The following is a 24,752-nucleotide window of genomic DNA, read 5'->3' on the forward strand; positions in this document are numbered from 1 at the left end:
AGAGACTCAATTCAGGAAGGTAGATTCTTCTGAGGAGCAGGATGGGGGCTTTGGGTGGTTATGATCTTTTAGCTCTTAAGCTAGATGGTAAATTCACAGATGTTTCATCAGTCTTTATGTCCTTCACATGTTAGAAATATCATTTTCATGTATTTAATAGAAACAAAATTAAAATTGTTTTTTAATTTTTTTTTTTTTGAGAGAGAGAGAGAGAGAGAGAGAGCACAAGCTTGAAAGGGGCAGAAAGAGAGGGAGACAGAGAATCTGAAGCAGGTTCCAGGCTCTTGGGCTGTCAGCACAGAGCCTGATGCAGGACTCAAAGCCACAAACCGTGAGATCATGATCTGAGCAGAAGTCAGACGCTTAACTGGCTGAGCCACCCAGGCATCCTTAAAATTATTTTTAAAAGACTTTGACACAATTGCTGTTGGGAGTCCCCTGCCAATGCATTGGCCCCTGCCAATTAATGTATTGATATACATCAATACAACTTTTCTAGAAAGGAGAATGTCTCTCCTATCCATGTAAAAAATATACTTCTTCTAAGAAGTTTCCCTAAGATAGAGACAAGAGAGCAAAGATATTATAAAAGAACATCAAACGTGGTTTAGTAAGACAAAAATTGGAAACAATATAAAATTTTGTCAATAGGAATTGATCAAATTACACTAACTCCATAAAATAGAATACTATGTAACTATTAAGATTGATGATGATGATGTACATCTTTTGATGTCCATGGACATAGGTTCACTATAGATTCTTGCATAAAAAAAAGTCAGGTTATGAAACAGTATGGTATGATCTCATATTCTTAAAGCTGTATCTTTTCATATATAGGTGTGTAAGTAAGAGTCTGGGAAGTCTATCAAAATATTAATAAGGTAGCTTTTTCTAAATGGTATGCATAATTACTTTAAAAAATCAAAAGGTTTGTTTTAATTTTTTTTTTTTAAATAGGACGCAGTAGGAAAAAAAAATCTCCCCAGCTGCTAACTTTCCAAGATACATCACAGGCATGGAAAAAGAACTTAAAAATATATTTTCTTATCACTGAAATCCTAACACATGAATGGAAACCCCCCGGAGTGCAAGGCCCACCTACATTGCATACATATTTAGTGTGGCCGGATACAGGTTTACAAAAACATTTCTTAAGCTCCCTGGGTCCATTCCCCTCTCCTTTGTCCAACTTCTTTCAGAGATTATCCAGCAGGGAAGGCATTTGAATGTTCAAGAGCTTCAGCTGCAAGCACATTCACATGTGTGTCGACATTCCATAGCTGTTTATCAGGGCAGGGCCTCCCAGAGGGCAGGAACGAGGGCACCGGCTGAAGGACACCTGATGTGGAGTGCAGGGGGATAGGTTTCCACACCCTGAATGCTTTGATCCCTGGGACTGCCGGCCTTGACTCTGCACCCTTCCCCACCTCACCAAGACCATCCCCCAGTCCTTCATGAGTGACTTTAGGCGGCCAGTGCAGTGAACTAACAAACTCTTCAGACAGGAGGCTATTCACCTGTAGGCAACCACTGAAGGTCTCTGCCAACTGTGTCCTCAGGGGCGAGTTGTCACCCTCCACACCCACCACCTTCTGTCCAGGCTCCACGCCCCCAGCTCATTCTCAACTCTCTCCAGAGCCTCTGGACTCTCTGTGCCCAAAGAGCTGGTTCAAAAGTTCAGAAGGTCAGCCTGGGCCTGGAGAGAGTCTGCTCAGGGTGTATCCACGGACTACAGGCCCGGATTGCTCTCTGTACCCTTTCCCAACGGTGTGTCCCCTGTGGGGTCCCTGGGGACACAGGCAGTGGGGAAGCCTGAGGGCAGAGAAAGCCACTAAAACATCCCACAGGAATTTCCCTTTCATCCTTGTGGTGTCGTTGTTAAAGCAGATAGGTGATTAAACATGAGTAGAGTCTTAATATTGTTTACCCCAGAAACGTGCAAATTCACTGTTTTTGTCAATACGGTCAATCAAATTACTTCAGCTACATCAATGTTCACTGAGTGCCTGAGGAGGGTCAGGGATTCGTTAGGCCTATGGGAAGTAGAAAGGTAAGTGCATTCTTGCCCTCCATGGGCTTCTAGAATCATTCGAAATATGAAATAAAATGCAAGCTTTTATTGTTATTTTTACCATGGAGGTGTAGAAAACAACAGGGAGAAAAGATCAATTCACTTTCAGATTCTATATATTGAATCCTGAGAACTACCAAGTTTTCTGATTCCATTTCAATTCTGTGAGTGTGTGTGTGTGTCTGTGTGTGTGTGTGTGTGTGTGTAAACCTCCCCTCCAGGGGGGCTGCCACTAATGGGTCTGCCTCTCCAGACAACCTCCTTTCTTTGTGTCTCTATATTTCAAATTCCAAATTCTTAGAAGAGAGAACCTGAGCAGGTCACTGCATAAACATGGCTGCCTGGACCACACCGAGGGGTGTGGTGAGCAGATGTGTTTGGAGGGGGTTGGGGCAGGTTGAACTGTACCCCGAGAAGATAACAACTGAGCAGATAACCCAGTGTATGTCTACAGCTGTCCTGAAATGTGTACCATCCTTTCTTATAAGAGTCACCTCACTACAATGTGAAAAGCAGAAGGCACAGAGGTGACCAATGATTGCCTTCATATTTTACACTGTGTTGTAAATTCCATTTGTTTATCTCTCTCTGATGGTAAAAAGCATTATGTAATCACTCACTGTTATGTGATAGTACAGTCGGACGTCTTTTCAAGTAAGGTGTGCTGCCCTTAGGTACGCTATTAGGCACTATAAGGATCACGTATCCAGATTCTGAGTCATTCACTTAGCAAACATGGAGTAGCAACTACGTGCTGACACATGGTGGCTTTGCTTGAGGAATCCACAGCGTAGGGTAGGAATCCATGATATATAGCATCGAAGTGATATGAGCCATGAAAAATTGAAATTCATCTTATTATTTAACTCCTGGCTTGTCCTAGAGAGACTATGCAAGGAATCCTGGTTTTCAAATACACAAGCTTCCTTAATTGGGACTGAGCATAGTTGGCCACTCCAGCAGCAGGCCCGGGAGCAAATATTCATTGTAAGTCTACACTATGCAGAGCTCACATTATACTTCTGGGGACATCAGAGAAAGTGGTGGGGGGAGGGGTTCTATTTCCTGTCCTTGGGAAGAAGCTGACAGTCTCCTAGAAGAGGCAGTTATGTACTGGTGGCTCCAGAATTTCGATACAGGAAGGACTTAGACCCCTCATTGGTTGGGAAAGGGTGGGCTTGGGGACCCAGCTTGTCATCTTTGCACAGAATTTACCTGAACTAGGGGAACATCAGGTGTTCATGGCCAAGTAAAAGATGAGTGTGTGGAGGGACGGGGTGCTGATAGAGTTGAAGAGAGGGTGGCTAACATCTCCCAACCCTGCTCCGCATTAGGCCTGGGTAAAAATGCATCCTTCATGTATGAAAGGAACATCAAAACATGCACACAAGAGTCAAGGAACTTGGCCTTTGGTACTCACTTTGCCACTTACTGACTGGGCAAGTCATTTTCCTCTCTGGGCTGCAGTCAGGGCTCTGCTGGCCTGCCCATAGCACTCCAGGAGGTCCTGAGGACAGATACGAATGGATGTGAACCAAGCAAATATTGTCAAACCAACCTCAGCTAAAGGTCCCTGTTCACCTGGTTGGGATATACAATCTTGATTTCAATGACCTGGCAGAATCCACCTAGTAGCCCAAAAAGCCAGAGGAGTTTTACAGTGGGGAGTGTATATAGACAAAAAGAAGGAAGAGGGAAGAATAACCAAATCTGAATGACTGAAAGAGCATTTCATTGTTTAATTATAAATTTACCCAACCAACCACTGATATGATATAATATGATATGATATATGTGTGTGTATATATATATATATATATATATATATATATATACACACACACACAATATAATGATACAAAGTGTTGGCTTCTAATTCCTTTCTTACCAAAAAACTAGAAAGGACCCTGAATCAACTATGACTGAGAGACAGGTATAGAGGTACAGGGTTATTATATACAGGAAGAGAACAGAGGTTGGGGTCACTCCAAAGTGTCTGGTATCCCAAATCTGCCACTTACCAGCTGTGCCACCTGAGGCACGTTACTCGAAATTGCTGGATCTCATTTGTAAATTTGTAAGTTTGAGGCAGCACAGCCTCACTCATGGGGTCGTTGTGAAGATTAAATGTTAACACACCCCGTTGTAGATGCTCAATACTGGTAGCTACTTGCTTTATTCTTGCTTGTAATAAATTATTCTTCCTCTCGCATGGTCCAAGTTCCCTCAGTACTCACTTGCTGTTCATGTCCCATGTCAACTGGGTAACAGTATCCTTTTTAAAATTTAGGTTGCCTAATTCTATATGAAGAAAATTCTGCTGTTAGACTTGTTCTTCTCTTGGACAGAGTCCCAACAGAGGCACAAACCACCATCCCCGGCTTCTTCCTACGATGGTGGCACAGCGCCCCATGGCCACATGGCTCCAGCTGGAAGGGTTAATACTGCCAGAGGGATTGGATGGAAATAAGCAGGAAGCAGCTTCCAAATTACGGGTAACCCCTAAGGTTGCTTCCAAGCCTGACACACCACAGTTTTAAGATTTTTCTCTGTTGACTTCATGGATCCAGATAGACTTGCCAAAGCCTAGAAAGGCCAGCTGACTCAACAGAGGTTGCACATTGAGCAATGGCTGGGCAGGGATTAGTGGTTCTGGACTTTGAGCTATTATCACAAAGCTGGAAGAGACCTTGAGCCCATCACAGTGGAAATTTCAAACCCATGCCTGCAGCGTTCAATGGGCCAATAGTATGCCATGTTGATTTTTTAAATATTGCTTGGTAATTTTCAACTCAAATAGTTTTTACTATATTAATTCATTTAAAAAATATTTATTGACAACACACAGTACCCATTAAGTTCTCTTTTTTGTTCTTTAATGACATTTCCTAGATGGAAATCAGGAGTGGGAGCCTCTGGGTAGGACGTCCTGGCCTTTGCCTTAACTGAATGCCAGTGTGTGTTAAACCTCTAGACTGCCTGCAGTCTTGTGATTGGAAGGGAGAGCAGGAAATAGTGTGAAAGTGAGTCAGACAGAGGTCGGGGGGAAATTGGCATGAGACAGCAAATAGCACAATGGTAAGGTGACCAGGAACAGAGTCAGGTCTTCCCACGAACACATGGGTGAGCCGGGAGAAGATGAAGGAGTTGTAGTGAACAGAGAGGAGGAGAATTACAAAGATGGATGGACTGAGTGTAGGTACCAAGCAAAGAAAGGAATCGGGAAGCTTCTGTTTATGGGTCCACCCGATGCCACTTGTATGAGTCAGAATTGAACTCTGGAAGCAGAACTACTATGACTAGTACAGAATACGGAATTTATCATAATAAATAAGCTCTTTCACAATGGGGCTGTGGAGCTGGGAGAGTAAAAATCTAAAAGATCACGGAAGTCACTAACCAGCCTTGGTGTGGCTGAACCAAGTGGAGCTTACAGAAAGCAAGGCAGGTCGAGCTGTGGAATGGGGCCTTCCAGGGCTCATGCAGAATCTTTGGAAGGATTGATTCTTTGGAGTTGATTGGCTCTTTGCAGCTCTTGCCTCTGTGAGTTTGCAGCAAAATGTCTGAGAGTGGGCATGGGGTCACTGTTGGTCAGCAGGGCTGGCAGTCCCAGAGGGGCAGGGAAGAACGGGGACACACAGGAGCCTGGCTGAATCTCCGTGCCTCTCACCAGCTCCAGCCAACAGTGGCCTTCAGCACAAGATGGCGGCTGCTTCACTGCTGCCCTCACCATCTCATGACACTTCACTTCTAGCCACCCTAACCAGAGTCATTCAGGGAAGGGGGTGCTGGGAAACACAGTTCCCAGAATAATCAAGGTGACCATCCAGCAATCCCACACTGTGATCTGGGAAAGACAGGAACACACTCAGTTCTGAGATTCACAGACACATTTTTGAAGTTTCAGAAAAGTCGATGGTAGAGAGGAATGCTGTCAAAGTGTTTCTGTCCATCAAGACTCTGGGTTGCAAGTGACAGAAATTCTAATACAAACTGGCTTAAGTAAAAAAAAAAAAAAAAAAAAAAGAGGCTTTGGGCAAAAATCTTGGGGCAACTCAAAGAATCAAAAGAATAGTTGCCGGATGATGCCAAGTCAGACAAAACTTGACCCCATAAAAACATACTCTTTCATTTCCTTCTCTCTCTCACAACCTCATCTCTGGATGGCAGCCTCATCCTTTCCGCCTTCTCATGTGGCAGCTCTGGTGTCACAGTTATACAGCCACTTGACCAGAAAGAAAAGACAGTTTCCCCACCAGCTTTATTTTTTTAAATCCCTGATTATTATTATTATTATTTTTTTATCAGTCCTTGGATAATCCCCAGACCAATTGCTGTGGCCAGGTGAGTAGGATGTTATTATGGTTAAATAAGTCAGGGGACAGGTCCACCCCTGTGGCCTCAGAGGAACAAGCCAGGGTACTTTGGTCAGCCACCCAGAACCATGCAGAGGAAGAAAGGCTTTCTCCCAAGGAATGAAGCTCCGTTCCCAGAAGAGGGGAGAGATGTGCTGGGCAGACAAAAGTACCAACTGTCTCCATTGGTGTCTCAGGGACTGAATGAAGTGTTCCCCCAAATTCATTCTTCTCCTTCTGGTTCATTTTCTTTAATGTTACAGCTGCTGCAGCCAGTTTCTGACCACACTTAACTGGTATTCCAAAGAGAACTGCTCCAGGGAAGGAAATGCTTGGTGAGGGTGACGATCAGGTGACAACAATTATCTGAGAGACCTAGCGATTGGACAGTTTGCTCAGAGCCATTCAATTACTTTCAAAGAGGAACTAGGACTCTGACAGAATATTCCCCAGGGAACACATTAGCAGGCTGGTTTATAGATCGCCCTGTGGAGATTTGGGTTACTCTCTCCATGGCCTAATCAAATGGTTTTCCTGGACCTGAAAGGACAGAACAGGGGCAGCATTGTTACTCAGAGGTCAAAGAATATAAGACATTACTTGGAATCTGACCTCAGCATGGAGGTGGGTTGAGATGATTCATGATGTGTGTGTGTGTGTGTGTGTGTGTGTGTGTGTGTGTGTGTGTGTACTTTGAGGTAAAAGGAGTGTCACTGAAGTAACAGACATCTTTTCTAGGAGAAGGAAAGGAATCTGAGATTAGGGTTCCGGGGGCTCTGAAAAGGCAGGCAATTTCATTGTTCTTTAGGTTATCTGTTAACCACCTTAATCAGATAATCTAAGACTTCTTTTTGGCTAATAATATCATTTATTTCTCCTCTCCTATTTGTCTTTTATACTTTGTCAGTGGTTTCCATGCTTGGCTGTGCATCAAAATTACTTATGGAGCTTTTTAAAGAGTTCCCAGACACTGGGTCCTAGCCCCAGTATCCCCCACTCCCTATTTCAAGTTCCATGAAGGATTCCAGTGCACAGGCAGAATGGAAAACAGCTCTTCGTGCTGTGAAGTGCTCTCCATCCTTCAGAGAGATTTTGTGTGCTTCGTCTTGCCTGATACCCAGGGCAAGACCAGGCTGGGAAACTAAGAATATGGTGGTTAAATGTTGTTTTTAAGGTCAGACAACTTGTACAGGCTGGAACCAGGTGGGCTGGAACCTGGGTTCTTTTGCTCCTGACCCAATCAAAAAGGGCATCTAGGGCTTGGTCTTGACCTACCATGGAGAAGCAGCAGAGAAAAGAGGCCTGACTAATAAGAATAGGTCTACTTCCGTATGTAATCAAAATACTCTTAGGCAGTATCCATAAATGAGTACCTCCTACAGGCAAAGCCCTTCCCCAAATGTACCATCCATTAACTTTTCCTGCTCTGATGATTACTGCTGTGGGATGTTTGAAAATCTGCTTGACCTCACTGTTCATTGGTTTCTTCATCTATACAATGAGAATGGTGGGTTTGGGTTCCTTCTACTCTCTTTCTAGATTATTATATCTGTTCGCTGAATAGCCCTTGGACATGATGTGATTGCAAGGGCTGAAAAGAGCCTTCTATTTTCTTAATGTCTATTGATTCTTTGTCCCTATGTTGCAATGTGGTATAAGAACACGCTTCAAATGTGATAAGCCCTAGACAAGATGCATTACGACTCAGTCTCATGCAAGTGAAAAATGAAAATGACTGACAGCATAGGGAGGGGGGAGTGTGCAGAACAGAAAGCAGGGAGGCTGTAAATCCATGAAGAGGAGTGGGGAGAAATTGCTGGAGGTGATAAAAGAGAAGGGTGGCAGCAGCAAATGTGGCTGATTAATTTTGCCTGAGGTAGGGAGGTCCTAGATGGATTATCGGACGCCAGTTTAAACTCGGCTCCCTTACTTTTACCCTAGCCCTTCTGGAAGACCTCAAGATCCTTCCCCCTCAGATCCTTCACTATCCCAATCCCAGTAACCATGAAATAGACACTAGTATCTTAAATGAACGAAATATTTCTGTTGGCCCTTGCCAAGAGCTGGAACGAGGAACCCAAAAGCAAAGAAGGTAATACAAAGAGAGACACAAACCCAGAAGAATGGTGTCAGGAAGGTTAAAGCCCCTACAAAGGTGGGCCTTGCCAATCATGACCAGGGCAATAAAAAGGCCCACTGGGTCATGTTCAGAGCAAGAAGATGGGCTAGACCCACAGTTTGGGAAACAGCACAGTGTTAACAAGTGACAAAGAGACAGAAGAGACACTAAGGTCCTAAGTACTTGCTCTCTTTCCTCTATTGGAGACACAACCAGGTGTCTGAATGCTCAGGCTGAGCTCAGGATCTGGCACACAGTAGGAGTACAATAAAAATTTCTTCAGGGAATGGAGAATGAATGGGAGGAGGATAAAGAGGAGAATGCCCTTGAAGTTCAACAGAGAGCCCAGGATGTTTGAAAAAGTGTGAGAAAAGAGTCTGTGCTATCAATTCAATCCAAATCAGGAGCAAAAGTTCACTGTGGTAATCAGCTCTGTAGGAAACAGACTGAGATGGCGATTGGGCGAGTGAAGGGGATAGAAACAGGATTGAACTGCAATGCAGATGCAAAAAATCTCAGGTCCGCCCCCATAGACTGGCTCTTTAGAGTTGGCTCACCCTGAGGCTAGGGGGCTGGGTCTGTCTACCTCATCAACCAGTCAGGGATATAGGCTATGCTCCCGGACGAGGTGTGACCTTGGACCACCTGTGAACTGTCAGCAGCCAACACTCCCAAGAGCTGAGGGAATGAGTGACTCAGTCTTGAAGAAAGAATGTGTGGGCACCCATGGCACCCACAAATAATTAATCCCACCCCCTTATTTTACAGGTGAAAAAAGTCCAGAGATGAAATCACATAGCCGGGTAACAGCCAAGCTGGGACATCTCTCGCAATGGTTATTAGAGTGTTCCCACAGGCCTAGTGTACGTGGAATTTGGCATGGGATTTGATGGAGCTACCAATATGGACGAAAAGGAGAAAGGGAGGTTAGATCAATGGTTCCCAAATCTAGCTGCTACCAGCATCGTGTGTGAAGGGCTACTAGAAGGCAGATTCCTGGGCTCCATTTTCAGAGAGTCTCTTATGAGGGAGTCTGGCACAAAGCCTGAGAATCTGTATTTTAACAAGCGCCCACATGATTTTATGTGGCACATCTCCCAGCCTGCGCCTGGGAACCAGTGTATGAGAAAATAAGACATTGCTGAATAATCTGTACAAAGTATTGTCAAATGATGTTATCCTGGAAGGAGATCTCATCTGGGTTCAAGAGGGCTCACTCCTGAACTCTGATTTAGTCAACAAATTTTATCAACTTGAAGACTTCAGTAGCGTATATATCCAACAAAGAGGACCTCAGAATTGCAAGAGATTACTAATACTTTAGATGATCAAGTTGAGATTTCAACAGATTTCAACATGTGGCCCTTAAGTATGATTTTACAGATTGATATTTATTGACACTGAAAGTTGTTCACAGTATCTAAAATGAGAGAAAGCAGCAGAGAGGCAGCGGGTATGGTGGATTAGAGCACAGACATTGGAACCTAATGGACTGCATGGGTTCGAATCCCAGCCTTACCGTTTACTCACTATGTGGCCCTGAGCAAGCTTCTTCTTTCCCTGTGCCTCAGTTTCCTCATCTGTAAAACGGGAACAGTGCTATGTAATTATAGCACTTGTCTCATAGGGTTACTGTGAGGATTATGTGAGTGAATATGTATAAAGGATTTATAACTGTGCCTGGCACATAGAAAATACTGTAGAAACATTTGCTGTCATTATATGTAATTGTTTCAGTTATCTATTGCTGTTAAAAAAAAAACCAAAAAACTATCCCTTGGGGTGCCTGGGTGGCTCAGCCGGTTAAGCATCCAGCTTTTGGCTGGGGCGCCTGGGTGGCTCGGTCGGTTAAGCGTCCGACTTCGGCTCAGGTCATGATCTCACGGTCCGTGAGTTCGAGCCCCGCGTCAGGCTCTGTGCTGACAGCTCAGAGCCTGGAGCCCGTTTCGGATTCTGTGTCTCCCTCTCTCTCTGCCCCTCCCCTGTTCATGTCAGTCTCTCTCTGTCTCAAAAATAAATAAACGTTAAAAAAAAAAAAAAGCATCCAGCTCTTGGGTTCGGCTCAGGTCATGATCTCACTGTTCGGCTCAGGTCACGATCTCACTGTTCGTGGGTTTGGGCCCCATGTCAAACAGAGCCTGCTTGGGATACTCTCTCTCCCTCTCTTTCTCTGCCCCTCCCCTTCTTGCTTTCTCTCTCTCAAAATAAATAAACTTACAAAAAAAAAACCAACAGACTCAGGCCCAGCCCAGACACAGAGGAGAGGAAATAGACCTCACCTATCAATGAGAGGAGCGGCAAAGAATTTGCAGCCATCTCTAATTGACCACAGAGGTTTACCTCCATGTCTGTCAGTGTGTGTGTGTGTGTGTGTGTGTGTGCACGCTCATGCATGCACATGTATGCATATGCATGTATATGCATAGAGAATGATGTGTGGAAGAGTACATACCAAGATGTAAATGATGGTTATCTTTAAGAGGATGGTTACAATATGGTTGTTATTCTCTTATTTATCCTTTCATGTTTTGCTTTTTTTCTCCCTGAATTTTCCAGAATAACATATGTAACATTTATAAAAAAGAGTAATTTCCATATTTTTTAAAAAGCTTTCGTTTTTAAGTAACCTCTGCATCCCACATGGGGCTCGAACTCACAACCCCGGGATCAAGAGTTACATGCTCCACTGACTGAGCCAGCCAGACGCCCCAGTAATTTCCATATTTTGAAAAAATATATGAAGATTTAAAATGAATATGAGCTAAAATTGTGATAGTTCTACCAAAAGAAGAAGAAGAAGAAGAAGAAGAAGAAGAAGAAGAAGAAGAAAGAAAGAAAAACACTAGCTCAAATCTACACAGCATTAATAAAATCACAGCAGCTACATGTAGAACAAAGGTCCTAATCCTACTCCCCTCAGCAATCAGACGCAAGTAACATTACGCAAGTAACAGTAACGCAAGTGTTACATGCGTGCTGGATTCTGAACTCTAAGAAAGATTCACAAAGGGAAACACAACATATGAAGGCGTGAAAGGGGAGACAAAGGGTCTCTAAACTGTTTCTCGTGGAGAAGGATTTAAGTATACTTGGGTTGAAGAGGCTTAGAGGAGTCATGATACAGTGACCTGAGCCTTCATTCCAAATGCAAGGAGAGGTGCCATGGGGAAGAGGCATTAGTATTAGTCCTAAAGAAGTAGGAACATTTTATGGAAGTGACACAAAGGCAGATGTGAGATTCTTCAAACAAAGAAGAACTTTCTAGGTTGTTAAAGAATAAAGCTGGAATGAGCTTCCCAGCAAGGTAATAAACTCCCTGTGCAAGTAGAGACCAGGTGCCCTTGTCTCAGGGTTCCTAGAGAGAAATTCTGCCTTGGGGAGGTGCCTGACCTAAGACCCTTCCCAAATCCCTTCCAAATCCCAGGCTGTATGACCGTAGGCTTACATGGGAGTGAAAATAAAACATATGACCATTTATTTAGGAAGCTTCAGCCTTGTCTTGGCTAAAGGCAGTGGCCCAAAATAAATGAGTTCTCGAGATTCCTCTAATGAGTCTATAAGTGGATATGGCCCTTGCTGCGAAAACATGATAAGTCAACAAATATCATCAAGTGAACAATAGATACACGACAATGTCTGGAGTATTAAGATGTGGTCTCTCGGACCACAGGTTTAAAGTTTTGTTTTTTTTTTAATGCTTATTTATTTCTGAGACAGAGACAGAGCGTGAGCGGGGGAGGGGCAGAGAGAGAGGGAGACACAGAATCCGAAGCAGGCTCCAGGCTCCGAGCTGTCAGCACAGAGCCCGACGCGGGGCTCAAACCCACCAACCGTGAGATCAGGACCTGATCCGAAGTCGGTTGCTCAACCGACTGAGCCACCCAGGTGCCCCTCAGACCACAGGTTTAAAGTTTAATAAAAGAGGAAAGACATATAATCACTCTATAAACTTAACATTCTTAAATACTGTCATTACAGATGAGTACCTGTGGGCCTGGCAGGGGCCCAAAATGTAAATGATTGATTTGTAATAGCAAAGAGAGCTTGAGGTGGGGAGAGCTTCCAGTTGCAACTAAGAGATGAGAAATAAGAGCCTGGGGGGCACAGTTGGGTGGGGGGAGGCAAACGAAGAGAGGCCTGCTCCATAGCTTCGTGTTAACGTGAACAGCTCTGGTGAAGGAAAGAAGGCTGCGTGCCAGTCTCCTGGGTTGGGCTTTCCTAAAAATAGATCACATCCTATATTTACTATAATTGTAACCACTTCCATTTACTAAGGATCTACTATATAGTAGTTGCTTCACATATATTGGCTCATCAAATCTAGTCAGTAACCAGGTAGAGCAATGCCTATTATTTTCAGGGATCAGGGTCCAGAGGAAGGAGGAGCAACGGCCGACCTCCTTTGGCGTGCCTGCCTCACTCACACGAACCTTGGAACTGCCCCTTGCCTCAGCAGCCATCTGTTTAGCATGAACCCTGCTCTCCTGCCCTCAGCTGAGTCTGAGCTCTCCCCCCAGGCATCCGGAACTGTGTCCAAAGAGAGATCTTAGCTTTCCGTGAACTGTAAAATAGACACAAGGACACTGTGGGTGGCCATATTCTGTTATGCTGAGACAGAGAACAGAAGAGACAGAAAGACAGACAGAGAAATCAGATACGCAGAGAAAAAGAGACAGGGAGAGTGCACCACGTGCTGCCTGGTAAGCAGTCACCACTTCCACGGCTCCGTTCTTTCCTGGGACCTGGATGCCTTCCTGCCCTCCAGTATTAAGAGACAGCCCTCTATCTTTAAGTTAAGTTGACCCTTTTTGCATACACTAGCTTGAGCGTCTATTCCTGGCAACCAGTAAGTTTTGAACTAATACGGTGTTTTGTCCATCTGTTAACCAAGGGGCCAGTCTTCCAACTTAGGTTCGTCCATGGGGATCTCCCAGCCCCTTTCTGTCTGCTCCAGAGTGGCAGTTTTAGGGTAACACTTCCTAAAAGGAGGTTTGGCGGGACGGCTTGCTCTCTGCTTCATCAAGGTGGTTTCCGTGCCCGTCAGGGGTCATCTGTCTCATAACCAGCTGCGCTGATGAGGGGAGAGGGCTGTTCAGCAGCTGCTCAACTCGCTCAGACCGTTTAATAGTTCCCCACATCACATCGCCCCCAGAACACGCACCTTTCCCATGATGTCGTCGCTCTCCAGGTTTCAACGGCATGCCACAGAAACAGATGCTTTGGGAACTTGGGTTCCTAAGCCCCTAGCAGCTACCGCAGCATCTCACCCTGGACTTGCTCCCTATACACTGCTGCTGTCACCCTTGCTAGACCTTCTCGAAAGCCTCTTCCTGGCTCTGCCCACAGACTCCCCACCTCATTGGAATCGCCTGAACCTTGTACCAATGTCGGCGAGAGCTCTGATGACATATTCCTGCTTCGTCTTCCGAGCTACCTGGCTTGGAAGGGCCTTGGGGCAGGGTCTGCGTCCTATTTGTTTTTGTGTCTCTAGCCCCTGTCGCAGTGGATGGCACATGGTTGGTGCTTAATAAGCGTTTGTGGACGAATCATTAAACCAACGCATTTCTCTCCTGGACTCATTTCATTCACGGTCTCTTCACACGGATGTGCTGACACACCAGCAATACTGTTTTACTTCACTAATATCATTTCTTTTGGGACAAGTTTTTCTTCCCTGTTTTGTCCTTGTCTGCCTGACAGGCTGTAAAGCGAAGGCCTTCCTCTCGCTCTCTTTCTCATCCCTGGCACAAGGCTTTACGAACAACTGGTGTCGATTCGTGGGGGGTTTGGGGTGTATGTTTTGTGTTTGTTTTACAGAGCTCAAAATAATGATACCGTGCTTATTCTTTCACAGGTAGTTTCTCTGATGGCAGTTCCTTCACTGTCCTGTCCTTTTCCCTCCTCTCCTTGTGGCCGGCCCCCTCCTGACAGTGGACATAGTTCAATACAGGGCTTTGGATTCAACGTGAATGAATCCATTACACGACCAGACAGGAATTTACTCAAACGTCCAGGAATAGAGATATCTATTTAATTGGCCTCATTGAATTTGGAAAAATCTATCGCATCACGTTCCTGAACTTTTTGACAGAGCAAACAAGAACCTCCCAAGTGGCCACTGGGAGATCGCCGCCGTCCCCACCAGTCAGGCCGCGGCTGCTCACAGCGCACTAGGCGAACTCCCCCGCCTCTGGCCCCAGCTGCTGAAGGTCTTTCACAACAAGGCAGAGACAGTGGCTTGAGCAGATGGAATTGGAGCAGACGGGGGAGAACAGGAGAGGGGAGAGGCTTGCCAGCCAGCAGAGGCCTCCATGAGTGAGAAGCAGCTCTGTGGGGGTTATGTTGGCCACCCCCACCTCATGGTGGCCAGGGCACTGCTCCCCGGTGGGCAACCCTGAATGCAACTTCGGTGCTGCTGCCTTGCCCTCTGAGTCTTTGGGTTCTCTGGGAGGCAACAGACCCCTCTGCATCACATCACCTTCTTTTTAGGTGAACCGAGGCAGCCGCCGGAGAGGAATAAATATGACAGAAGAGAGGGAAACTGACATTTAAGGACCTACTTTATACCAGGCACTGTTGTAGGCTCTTCCTTTCTCCTTTCCCTTCTTCCCTCCCTCCCTCCTTCTTTTTCCTTTTCTTTCTCTCTTTTTCTTTCTTTCTTTCTTTCTTTCTTTCTTTCTTTCTTTCTTTCTCTTTCTTTCTTTCTCTTCCTTCCTTCCTTTCTTTCCTTCTTTCTTTCTCCCTTTCCTTCTCTTCCTTCCTTCCTCTTTCTTTCCTTCTTTGTCTCTTTCTCCCTTTCTTTTTCTTCTTTCTTTCTTTCTTGGAATACAACTTTCTAAGAGCCTATCTATGAAATTTTAGGTATCTTCAATTACTAATAATGAATTAATTAATTTCTTTTACTATGTCTAGCTTGCTAGATATTATTCAAAATCTCAATGGCCCAGCATTTCAGCAAAATGCTTGTGACATTGTTCAGCTTTTCAGCTAATAATATACATGAGGGAATTTCCTTTTGTTTTTCTGATCTTCTATGTAGCTCTGAGTGTATGATCAATATCTGTAATCTCATTCTATTCTCAGAGCTGAAAAGTAACTTGAAGGCTTCAGATGGAAATTTTGGGGATAATATAACTTCAATTGCCTACTGATATCTGTTCTCTCCTTTATCCTTGCCACATCTCCCAGCCTTCCTTGGTATAATGGCCACGTGGCTAAATTTCTTCCAAAAAAAACAAAACTGTGAGCAGAAGGGCCGTATGCCATAGGCCTCTACCTGTGAACAGGCTGTGCCTCGTTCTTATTCTTTCCCCTCTTCCCACCCACGGGGATCCAAATAAGGTCATGACTTAACTTTGACCATGCAGACAACATCAAGGCCTAGGTGATGGAGAAGCCACAAAATGGAAGAAACTTCGATCCTTAAATGTCAGGTAGATCAGAGCCCCCCACTGCCTGGAGCACTCACCTTGGACTGTCACCTGACAAAGAACTAAACTTCTGTCTTCTCTAAGGCATGGGATTTTTGATGGGTCTCTTTGTTAGAGCAAACTAACCTCACCCTAATGAACACAGAAATTGGTACCAAAAGTACGGTATTGTTATTATAAAAAGCAAAAATATGTGGCATTGGCTTAGCAGTTGGGAGATAAGATAATTGATGTGGTTTACTAGAGAGACAGTGTCCTTGTTATGCTGGGGCAAACACTTGTCAAGATTGTCACCTGCCATTATTTGAAGGACAGACCAATTGCCTAAGCCCCTAAATCTACATGAAGTCGTTGCATAAAACCACATTGTTAGTATATACTGGCTGCTCCTTCCTGTTTTTTAGTAATACACTACAACAGAGTGCTGACAGACACTGGCCAGACCGCCACGAACCCAGAAATAGGGATCTTTAAAGTCAATTGCCTCTCTACCCAAAACAAGAAGAGATAAAACTATAGTTGTCTAGAGCATTTTTCAAAGGTCAGTTAATGCTTCTTAGCCGAACCAAGAGCCAGACCTGTGGCAAAGGTGAGACTAAGGGTCTAGGAATTTACCCTGAAGCCTATCATTTCAGATGGACTCAAGGTAGCCACTATTAAAATGAGAGAGAGAGAGAGAGAGAGAGAGAGAGAGAGAGAGAGAGAGTTATTGATCAATCAAGGAAGCAAAGAAATAAAGGAGCTTTACGAACGATGTTCAGAAAAGAACTTTGGGAATGGTGACTGGTTCATGGAACTGACTGAAGCTTTTACGGTTTTTAGACTTTTACATTGCCAAAGAAACAAGCCTCATCCAGAAAAAAAAAAAAGTCTCTAAGTCTTCAAGGCATAAAGAAACCCTTGGCCTTGAGCCTCTGACATATGCCCCAGTAGGAAGCCAGCTGTGAAATTTGCATGGCACCAAAGAGGGCTTAATCCAGAGCTCACTTCAAATGCTGCCAGGAAGAAAAATAGATGGCAGAATAACCTCAAGAAGGCAAAGCCATCAGCCACGAAGGTCAATGGCCATACCTCTTCCATACTCTTTACCACTTCTTGCCAGCTGGGATTAATCACGTTGTTTGCATGTAGCTATTGGTCATTTTCATTGGCTGATGGTATTCCTTTGTAAGAATACACCATAATTTAGCCATTCTATCGTTTATAGATATTTAGGTTGTTTCTGGGTTTTTTGTTATCATGTTATGAACATTCTTTTACATATTTCTTGGTGCACAAGTGGACAGAGTTCTCTAGGGTAGATTCTTAGGGGTACAATTAATAGGTCATTAATTACTCAGTAATGTCAAACTCTCATAGTGATTGTGCCAATTACAGCCCCTCCTACAGTGTATTTGTGTTCCCTTTGTCCCATACCCTTGTCTGATGTGTTATTTCTGGATCTTCTAATATTGTCTAACTGGTAGAGGCATAACGTTGTGTTGTTGGGGTTTAATTCACATTTCCCAACTTCTAATGAGGTTAACTATCTTTTTATATTATTTATTGGCCATCTGGACTTGCCCTTTTGTGCCTATTCAAAACTTTTGAGTAGAATATTGGGTTGTCTATCTCTTTCATATTAACTTTTAGGAATTCTTTTATTTAAAATTAATTATTACATAATGTTGCAAATATTTTCTCCCACCTTGGGGCTCATCTTTTCACTCAGTATCTGGTCTTTTGATGATGATGAGAAATACTTAATTTTAATGTGATTAAGCTTAATTTTTTTAATTCCTCAGTGTGCATTTCCCTATCTATGGTTCATACTCAGAATGTCTGAGAGATGATCTAATTATCTGCCCAAGCATAGTATAGGGCAATGTGATTGGATGATACTCTCACACAAAACCATTTCTAGGTGGCCTACAGGTGTCTGTGTTAGGATCAGTGCTAATCTCTGGGCCTATTTACTATCCCTAAGGTCGGGGAGTACCATTTAAAAAAAATAAATGAGGGGTGCCTGGCTGGCTCAACTGGAAGAGCATGTAACTCTTGTTCTCAGAGTTGTGAGTTTAAGCCTCATGTTGGGTGTAGAGATTACTTAAATAAACTTAAATTAAAAAATTAAATAAAACAATAACTGATGGGACAGGTATAAATTAGACAAAGGACAATATATTTAAGAAATGTTACTTAATAACAATAAAGCTCTTAATAATCCATATCCAGAGATGAAGAAAATAAACAGAAAACTTTCTAAAAATTATGTCATTCCATAGTGTGGGATTTTGCAATTCAAGTATTTGGTGATTGAATACTTAACAACAACAACCTACCCTAAAATGCAATTTGCAGGCAGCTGATTGATTAGATTCTGGTGATTGCAAAGTTAGTGCTGGGAAGTAATACAGTTAACATTTCATGAAAGTATTTTGAAGTGACTACTAATGCAATCTAAAAAGTGGCAGACCATGGGGCGCCTGGGTGGCTCAGTCGGTTAAGCGGCCGACTTCGGCTCAGGTCATGATCTCGCAGTCCGTGAGTTGGAGCCCCGCGTCGGGCTCTGTGCTGACTGCTCAGAGCCTGGAGCCTGTTTCAGATTCTGTGTTTCCCTCTCTCTCTGACCCTCCCCTGTTCATGCTCTGTCCCTCTCTGTCTCAAAAATAAGTAAACGTTAAAAAAAAAAAAAAAGTGGCAGACCAGAGTCTAAAAAAGGAGAGTCCATGAGTTCAGATTTGCCAGTGTTCATCAAGGAACTTCCAAGAGAGAGCAGGACTGGATACACAAGAACGTTCCCGTCACTTCAGGCAGCTCTGTTTCAGTTTTAGAAAAATAAACTATTCAAATCAGAAGCTCAGGTGAGGAGGGGAGCTTTCAGAGACCTGTGTGAGGAGAATTGCTCTACAGACAAGATGCAGGGAGCCAGAAGGGAACTGTACTAGGATCAGGAGTTTATCCAACCCAACAAGCATTTCTTGCCTGCCATATCACAGACGCTACGGTGGATACAAAGTTGAAGATAAAGTTCAGTTCAGTATCCTTGCGCGGCAAGTTCCAGAGAATGAGGCTCCAATTAATGAGTAATGGTTTTTTTTTTGGCTCATGTCTACAGAAGTTCAGGCTTCAGTGTTGGATTAATTCAGTGGCTCCTGGGTCATCTTCCCTCTGCGTACTGACCTCATCTTCAGGTTGGCTTCCCACGTTGTGACACAGCTCTTCTAAAGGCCAGGATTTCCCAAAGAGAGGAAAGCTTTCATGGAGGTTCACTTTTTCTTTTTTAATTTTTTTTAAAGTTTATTTATTTATTTTGAGAGAGAGAGAGAGACAGAGAGAGCAGAAGTGGGGGAGGAACAGAGAGAAGGAGAGAGAGAATCCCAAGGAGGCTCCACACTGTCAGTACAGAGCCGGATGCGGGGCTCGGGCTCACAAACAGAACTGTGAGATGGTGACCAGAGCCAAAATCAAGAGTCGAATGCTTAACCGACTGAGCCACTGTCCTCCAGGGGCCCCTGGAGGTTCACTTTTAAAAGCAAAGACACTTTTTTCCCAGAAGCACCTAGCAAAGTTAACTCCATTTTTCATTGGTCCAACTGGACCATGTGCTCCTTTCAAAACCAATCCCCACATCCAAAGAAATGTCATGCATTGACTGGTTCAGAGACCCAAGCCTAAACCAATTGCCTCGGCACAACAGGAACTACCTCTAGGCAATAAAATCCCATCTTTTTGGTTGGGGTGGGGGAGTGGAGTCATCCTTCCCCAAAGCTAATGGGCCAGAAAGTAAATACCTGAGTGAAATCAGGGTGGTGTCAGGGAATCGCACAAAGGATGCGGTGCCATTTTCCTATTACAGTCTCCCTCTGCAAGGAGTTTACAGTTGAAAGGGGGAGACAGGGTTGTAATCTGCTCATAATGAAAAGTGACAGGAGGCGGGGGGCGGGGGGAGCCTGGGTGGCTCAGTCGGCTATGCGTCCCACTCTTGATTTCAGCTCAGGTCATGATTTCACGGTTCCTGAGTTCGAGCCCCACGTCGGGCTCTACTAAGATCGAAGAGCTTATTTAGGATTCTCTCTCTCTCTCTCTCTCTGTCTCTCTCTGCCCTCCCCCACTTGTGCTTATGTGCAGGCACTCTCTCTTTCTAAACAAATAAGTAATTAAACAAACAAACAAGCAAAGAGTGACAGGAGAGATGCAAAATGCTACAGGAGACTAGAGGAGAAGGCCACTTGTGTTACCTGAGGGTCAAGGAGCTGAATCATGACAGATGCATTTTTGAAAGATACGGAGGCTAAGAGTGTTGGATCCAGAGCACAGGAGGGGAAATGCAGTTCAGAGGAAGGAGGCAGGAAATTAGTTAGGTCTATAGTAACATTCAGACATCCAAATGAAAATGTCTGAAATCTCCTGCGCAGTACTCCGGGCAGCATTTTAAGGAAGTAGGTAAACAGGAAACGACTGAGAGACATCTGACGGTAGCAGTGGTGATTATTATAACACAGTGATACTTGGTGATCTCTCAGTGTCTTTTATCTGTCTCTGGTCCAGGCGAATAAATAGAACAGCGGCCGACATGCATTAAATGCTTTACTGACGTCGTTCACTCTGCTGAGTATCCGACAGGCGTTAACTTGTTAAAACTTCACAGCAACACAGCACAGTGATTACTCTTACTGTTCCCATTTGACAGATGAGGCACAGGAAAGTTAGTTTGCATTAAAAAGTGGGTAATAGGGATAAGAAAAAACTATTCAGTATTGAAAAATGTCTAAATGAAAACGCACTCACCACAGTGCTCAGGACTGTTAAAACGGCCCTGAGAGCTGAAACCGTGCAAAGGGATGTGTGTAAACAATGAGAAAAATTACAATTGTTTGGTGACCTTCAAATATTTTTTTAAATGTTCATTTATTTATTTTTGAGAGAGAGCACCAGTAGGGGAGGGGTGGAGAGAGAGAGAGAGAGAGAGAGAGAGAGAGAGAGAGAGAGAGAGAGAGATGGAGACACAGAATCTGAAGCAGGCTCCAGGCTCTAAGCCATCAGAACAGAGCCTGATGCAGGGCTCGAACTCATGGACTGTGGGATCATGACCTGAGCCGAAGTTGGGACGCTTAACCGACTGAGCCACCCAGGTGCCCCGACCTTCAAATATTTTTGTCAAAACATTTAAAATTTTCTGTCAGTTGTAAATGTATCGGGACATGAAGAAAAAAAAAAAAAAGCAATGCTAATGTTTATTTAGTACCCTGCAACTTAAAACATTAGACACATCACAAAGAAAAGTATTTTATTTCTTTCTAAAAAAAAAACATATCAGGAGTGGTTTGAACAGTGCCTTCTCCTCATGTAACATACAACACAGACTGAGCATTTTTTTAATGCCTTGGCAAACTGTCAACTTCCTTTCTAAGATTGGATCAGTTTCCAACATTTTATCATTTGGACTTTCCATTTTGTGAAACACCTCCCAGAGTGCCTTCCATGTGAACATTTTCCTGGTGTCACTTCCTCTCAGACACCATCATCCTTTTCGTCACAAGCACGTATGTCCCTGAGCTTGCCTTTGCCAACATCCTCCAGCTGTATCTGTGGTCTCGGATGGCGGGAACACCAACATACCCACAGTCGTGATCTCCCATTTCACCTTCAGTATTACCACTTTCCATGTCTCTGGTGCATGTCCATCTCTGTCGGCCAATGCTCTCTTTCGATTATCCATTTTTGTACAATGTCGTGTGGGTTTATTCCTGGGGGACAGGCAGGCAACTCAGCACATGCTTCCCTGTCTGCCAGTGAGCCCAACAACAGATGGGCGGTGACCAACAACCAAGCAACAGCCTTTAAAAGAAGTGATGGGACAGCTCACTGATCGTGACATGCGTCGGTTTTTTATGCAGTGATTTGAGCACTGAAGAGCTGGCAGCAGAACGTGTGCTCTACGCAATTACTCACGGTTAATATACCGCGGTAACTGAAATTCGAACTGTGTTGTGGACGGACTGTTGTTATCTAACTAAACCATGGCAACCGCAATCCATGCATATCAAAACCATGCAAAGTGAAGACCGCCTGTATATACAAGGTAGGGCAATTCTCTGATAAACTCCCATGTATCCATCACCCGGCCTCAATAATTATCAACCTCTGGCCAGTCTGGTTTCTGTGAGACCCCGCTGGCTCTCCACTTCCTGCATTATTTTGAAGCAAATCCCAGGTATTTGATCATTCCAGACGTAAAGATCTCTATTTGTGATTCAAAATGGGCATTTACACACAGCTCTGTCAAATTCCACAGTCGAAGCCCTTAACAACTACATTCTCCAGCTTCCTGAGGAAGTTAGTAGACCCAGAGAAATGGAATAATACATTAGCAGTATTTACTTTTCGTCCTGACAACAACCCTTTGAAATATTATTGTCTCTATTCTTTCCAATGAGGAAACTGAGGCACAGAGGAGCCAAGTAACTTGTCCAAGATCACCCAGTGAGTAAGAAGTTGAGTCGGACTTTAAATTCAGATCTCCTGATTCCACATCCCTTCTCTTTTCTGTACATCACAGCTGCCTGGGAGGGGGGCCTTAAACTTCCATCGTTTACTTTCTCCTGTCCCCAACCTCCTGCATCACTCAGCCCCCAGCTATGGCCGAGAACTGGGGAAACCATATATTATCTCTTTCTCTCTGCACTTCCAGTCTTATCGGAGTGTGCTTCCGACGGAAAAACAAAACCAAAACCAGAAACAGAAAATCATCAAGGACTCAGTACAAACCCTTGTGTAGGTGTTGACTCTTCCCAGTGCTGGGGAAATGGTTCCCATTGGCTCTGAGTCTGTCACCAGGGCCAACTTGCTCAAACCCAAGCCTGGGTCTGTCAGCAACCCCTCCTCCACAGGTGTCTTCTCTGTCACGGACTCAGAGCAAAGCCCCACCGTGCAGGTTACTGGATTGAAACCTGGCATGCCCTCCACCCCCAGGCCTTATCTGGGCCTGAGTTAAATCACTTTCTGCTTCCTGATTAAACACCTCAGCCCTTGAGTGGGGCACTCTTTGTGCCGAGCCTCTGGCAAGGGGAGAAACACTGCCTTGAGTTCCCTGATACGGTGGAAAAACCGCAGAGAAGAGAAGAAGCAGGAGGAGAGGGAGGAGGGGAAGGAGAAAGGAAACCCCACCTATCAGTCTATTGACCCTTCCCTGAACCCTGCCACTAATTCTTTTTTTCCTGTAATTAAAAAAAAAAGTTTATTTATTGATTTTTTTTAATGTTTATTTTTGAGAGAGAGAAAGAAAGACAGAGCACAAGCAGGGGAGGGGCAGAGAGAGAGGGAGACACAGAAGCGAAGCAGGCTCCAGGCTCTGAGCTGTCAGCACAGAACCCGACGCGGGGCTCGAACTCACAAGCCGTGAGGTCTTGACCTGAGCCGAAGTTAAATACTCAACCGACTGAGCCACCAAGGCGCCCATATTTATTGATTTTTTAGAGAGAGCGTGAGAGCGAGCAGGGGAGGGGTGGACAGAGAGAGACAGAGAATCTCAAGCAGGCTCTGTGCTGCCAGCACAGAGCCCAGCATGGGGCTCAATCCCCAGAACTGTGAGACCATGACCTGAGCCTGAATCAAGAGTCAGCCGCTCAACTGACTGTGCCACCCAGGCACCCCATCCTGCCACTAATTTTGATGGGACTTGCTGTGCCCCGGCTCACGATTCCTCAAGCACTAAGAGAATAGGCCTGGTAAGGGCCTCTCTGCTCACTTTCCTTTACCACTGCAGCTTTCGGATTTCCCTGTGAGCCTTCCTTCTATTCCAGAATGAAAGCATATTTTCTCTCCTGCTCCTGGATGGAGTCAAGCGGGGCAGGGTCCTTTGTGTCCCCTTTGGCTGCAGTTTCCCTACAGTCCCAGAAGTAACTTTGGGTGTGCCTGGGACAAAAATACTTAAGAAAGGAGGTAGGAGACACCAAGAACAGAGGGACTGGAAGCTGCCAAAAATGGAAGACATGGGTGGCTCAGTTTAATGTCTATTTTCGTACCAGGCCCTGTTGCCTTACATATAGCATCCTGTTGATTGAAATAGATGGCTGCTATTTTGTCTGACCAAATTCAGCACCTTCCCCCCTCACCCCCCACCCCTCCCCCCCCCCCACCTCAATTCTTATTTTTGTTAACAGCATTTACAAAGACCCTTTCCTCTAGGGAATTTCCTCTCCCCATTGCACCAGTAGATTCTGGTGGGACTGCCAATACAAAGCCCTTCTCCCCTCCCAAGGGTGGTCATACAACCCAGATAGGGCTAATCAGAGACTTCTTTGGGCTCATATATACTAATGTGGAGAAAGAGAAGTCCTCTTTCCCTCTGAGTTGCTGAGCAGAAATTAAAGAAATCAAAGTATTTGAAACCACTGCCACCACTTGTATGGAGGAAGCTCATTTATAGTAGGAGAAAATGAGGGCAATTACAGAAAGAAGCAGAGCTGAGTGTGTGTGTGTGTGTGTGTGTGTGTGTGTGTGTGTGTGTGTGTGTGTGAAGAAAGAATGATTGAGATAGATATCTTTATCTAGCCAGCCAGCCAGCCAGCCATCTAGCCATCTAGCCAGCCAGCCATCTATCTATCTATCTATTTATGAGAGCGGGTAGGGAAGTAATCTGAAACTATTTTAGTCTCTGGGTTAAGTCATAAATGTAAACTGGCAACACCTTTGGGTATCACTCCTTGTATAAGTCATTTATTTAGCCAGTCACTGGTGAGCCAAGCTTCGCTCCAGGTTTCTCTGATCCCCTGGCCTCTGCTGCTGGCCCT

At 44.5% G+C, this 24,752-nt stretch overlaps 1 protein-coding gene across 5 annotated transcripts in view; it reads right to left on the bottom strand.

Annotated features, from left to right (window-relative positions):
* Positions 1-313: 313 nt before the first annotated feature.
* The window catches only part of LOC123382888 (translation initiation factor IF-2-like), a 64,289-nt gene continuing 39,850 nt past the window's right edge, over positions 314-24,752 (bottom strand). For 3 of the 5 annotated variants that reach the window (XM_045049187.1, XR_006592014.1, XR_006592015.1), the window contains 2 exons: positions 3,495-3,581; positions 314-1,342 (listed from right to left, as the gene is read on the bottom strand). The gene's annotated coding sequence lies outside the window, so the exon portion shown is untranslated. Of the gene's footprint in view, positions 1,343-1,520; positions 1,816-3,494; positions 3,582-13,709; positions 15,046-24,752 lie in introns of those variants that run through there. The other 2 variants (XR_006592017.1, XR_006592016.1) reach the window with 2 other exon arrangements.

This window comes from Felis catus, chromosome F1 (assembly GCF_018350175.1).
Source record: "Felis catus isolate Fca126 chromosome F1, F.catus_Fca126_mat1.0, whole genome shotgun sequence".
Classification (NCBI taxonomy): domain Eukaryota; kingdom Metazoa; phylum Chordata; class Mammalia; order Carnivora; family Felidae; genus Felis; species Felis catus.